Source organism: Macadamia integrifolia, chromosome 5, assembly GCF_013358625.1.
Source record: "Macadamia integrifolia cultivar HAES 741 chromosome 5, SCU_Mint_v3, whole genome shotgun sequence".
NCBI classification, from domain to species: Eukaryota; Viridiplantae; Streptophyta; class Magnoliopsida; order Proteales; family Proteaceae; genus Macadamia; species Macadamia integrifolia.
This window is the reverse complement of record NC_056561.1, coordinates 28,195,141-28,198,920: the sequence shown is the minus strand read 5'-3', so window position 1 is coordinate 28,198,920 and position 3,780 is coordinate 28,195,141.

The following is a 3,780-nucleotide window of genomic DNA, read 5'->3' as shown; positions in this document are numbered from 1 at the left end:
TATAGGGAAGGGGTCCAAAAGTCTGAACCATAGGAAGCTGAAATCCCATGATGTCTTATATGTTGAAGGGCTCAAACACAATCTTCTCAGCATCAGTAAAATTTGTGACAAAGGGTATGAAGTAACTTTCACTAGTAAAGGGTGTGAAATAAGAAGATCAAGCAGTGGAAAGATTATGGCTACTGGACAGAGAACTTCAGGGAACTTGTACACTTTGATAGAGTTAGAGAAAAATTCTTGCATGGTCAGCATAGATGAGGAGACATGGTTGTGGCACAGAAGACTTGGGCATATTGGTTTTAAGAACCTTACCAAGATTTCTTCGAAGAAGGCAGTGAGAGATGTTCTGAGTTGAAGAAGCTCTCCAATCCTATATGTGCATCTTGTTAGAAGGGAAAGACAACCAGAATCTTCTCAAACCTATGTGGTCCTATGAGGACACCTAGCACCTCAGGAGAGAGATACTTCATGTTGTTTTTGATGATCATTTAAGAATGGTGTCGGTGATGTTCTTGAAAAACAAGTCAAAGGCTTTAGAAAGATTTAAAACCTTTAAAGAAGCAAGTTGAGAATCAGACAGGGAAGAAGATAAAGTATCTGAGATCTGACAGAGGAGGTGAGTACAATTGGGATGATTTTGAAGAATACTGCAGAGAGAGAATAGAACAATGCAAAAGATGGCTAGAACAATATTGGTAGAGAATGAAATGGGCAAGAAATTATGAAAAGAGGCAGTTCTAACTGCAGTGTACATCTATAACAGGTATATGTTAATAAGATGAAAGCAAGACTCTATATGAAATCTGGTTTGGTAAGAGGGCTATAGCAAGACACTTTAAGGTCTTTTGTAGCAAGTGCTACATCAAGAACACAAACCAAGTAAGGCTTACAGATGCTACAACAACAGACTTTGAAAAATTATGGAGATTACTGATGTCATAGTTGATGAGAAAAGGGATATTCTTTATGGTTCAAGAAATGAACTCCCAGAATTTGAAGATCTTGATGATGAGAATGACCTGGTTGATAGTAGACCCAAAAGCAAAGATGAGGTTGATGTTGAATAGGCTGAGGTAGATTTAGATGAGCAGAGGAGACATAACAGAGTTGATCAATAAGGAACGGTTGAGTTAATCATTGGTGACCCCACTATAGGTGTTCAGACTAGAAGAAGGAAGACCAACACCTACCCTCTTCTTTCGAAGATTGAATAAAAAATTGATGCGGCAAGCAATGATGAGAGTTGGATGAAGGCCATAAATGAAGAACTTGATTAGATTGTGAGGAATCACACTTGGGATCTAGTCCCTAGACCAGTTGACAAGAATGTGATTGGTACTAAATGGGTCTTCAGAAACAAACTCAATGAATATGCAAGGGGTATGCTTGAGTGGAAGGCATTGACTTTGAGGAAACTTTTGCTCCAGTGGCAAGACTTATGGCTATCAGAATGTTCTTGGCTTTGTTATTGTACATGGGGTTCAAGGTCTATCAGATGGATGTCAAATCAACTTTTTTGAATGGAAACTTAGAAGAGGAGGTTTACATAGAGTAGCCTGATGGGTTTCAGCTGAGTGAGGACCCCACTCTTGTTTACAAATTGAAGAAGGCCACGTATGGTTTGAAACAAGCTCCAAGGGTATGGTACTCCAGATTGGACTCTTACTTGTGCAAGTTGAGTTTCAAGAAAGGCTTAGTGGATAGTAATCTCTACATCAGAATTGAAGAAAGCAATCAACTTGAGGTGGTTATGTATGTTGATGACATCATCTTTGGAGGTCACAACGATGAATTGTGCAGAGACTTTGCAATAAGGATGCAAGATGAGTTTGAGATGTCCATGTTGGGTGAACTGTCATTATTCTTGGGTTTGCAGATCAGTTAGAAGAAGGAAGGTATCTTCATATCTTAGTCTAAGAATGTAAGGGAGATGTTGAAGAGATTCACCATGGAGGATTGCAAGCCAGTTAGTACACCTATGATGACTGGTAGTAAGTTGAGTAAGAAAGTTGACTCTCCATCAGTTGACCACACCTTATATAGGTCAATGATTGGTAGCCTATTATATCTGACAGCTAATAGACCTGACATCTTAAAAGATGTGTGCATGGTAGCCAGATTCCAAGAAGGACCAAAAGAGACACATATGGCATCAGTGAAGAGAATTTTCAGATATCTTAAGGGGACTAGTGAGTTTGGGTTATTGTATTTGAAAGTCAAGAGCTTTAGTTTGTCAGATTTTTCAAATGCAGATTGGGCCGAATGTGTGGATGACAGGAACAACATCGGTGGTGGTGTGTTTGAGATTTTAAATGTAACCGCAAGCGTATGGATCAGTGTAGCTACGGGTCGAACACTGGGAGAGCAGTCACTTTATTTTTTTATTTCTTTTAATAATGCGAAAGTGAACCGATTAATGGTTGTGATCTAATTCTAATTACCATCCTAAACATATGTATCTAAAATAACGTCCTAACCATTCGTCATCTAAGAATTTAAAGACACAAGCCACGCAATTAATATAAAATAAATAAATAAGTGAAAACAAACAACCCATGCAATTAAAAAAAATACTGAAATAAAAATAAAGTAAAAAAAAGAGGAGAAAGCTAGAGAGAGACTCACAAGTAGGTTTCTCTACTTAGCCCGAGGGATGCATCATAATATGAGTTTCCCTACTTGACCAGAGAGTCACTCTTGCAAGGGTTACTCTACTTGGCTTTAGGGAAAGGGGGATAATTAAAATAAAAGCAATAAATTGATGGTTCTATGGCTAGGAGGGGCAAAGCCAACACATACACTAGCCATTAACCTTGGGGGAAAGGGATAGCAATAATGTAACGACTGAAATTAAAATCCTAAATTAAGAAAGAAAGGGTAGTCAAAAGAGGGAATGAGAGGGGGGAGAGAAGCCTACTGAGGGAGTCTACTTACATGAACTTCAACCCTTGAACTGAAAACTTGATCGATTTGAGATACTACCAGTACTAAAAACTAGATCTAAAATAAACCAAATCTGAAATTTCTAGTACTAGAGAAAACAAATCTGAAGAAAAAAATTGAACTTGAAAGACATGCTTCATAGCTTGTTCTTGTCACCTAGAACTAAGCCTAGAACTAGAACTTGAAAATTACAACTTCAATTACTTAAATAATAAAAATAAAAGACTGAATCAAAAATAAAAGTGTTTGCATTAATTGAATAAAAGAACTTACAAAAGTGTTTAAAGCATAAACCTAGAACTAGAGATAGAGAAAGAGATAGAGCAACAAAAAAACCCTAGAAGAATAATGAATTAGAGAGGAAGATAGGGACAATTTTTTAGGGTTTTGTGGACTCCCTTTTATAGGGAATAGGAGAGAGAAAAGGACGTCCAAGTGTGGATCCCCTTGGACGATTTTGTGGTGAGGTGGAGGAGAGAAAAGAGAGAAAATGTGTAGAGAGATCTCCCACGATTTTCTTGCCTTTTTTGCCTATTTTTTCTCTTTTTTCTATTTTTCTCTCTTCTTGCACAAGAAACCCCCCTTGGCCAATTTTCCTTGCTTGGATTTGGACAATATTCTATTTTAAATGAAAAATTCCATCCATGCCCTTGTCTTTTCTTTTCTTTTCTTTTTTTCTTCTTTCCTATTTTTTGTCTTTATTTTCTCTCTCTTCTTCAAACTTGCGTACAACTATCTTGGTCGACCTCCTTTGAGTGATGAGTAGGAGAGAGAAATATTCTAAAAAAAACCTCAACAAAATAGCAGCTAAGAGGTTCGAACTTGAGACCTCCTAAT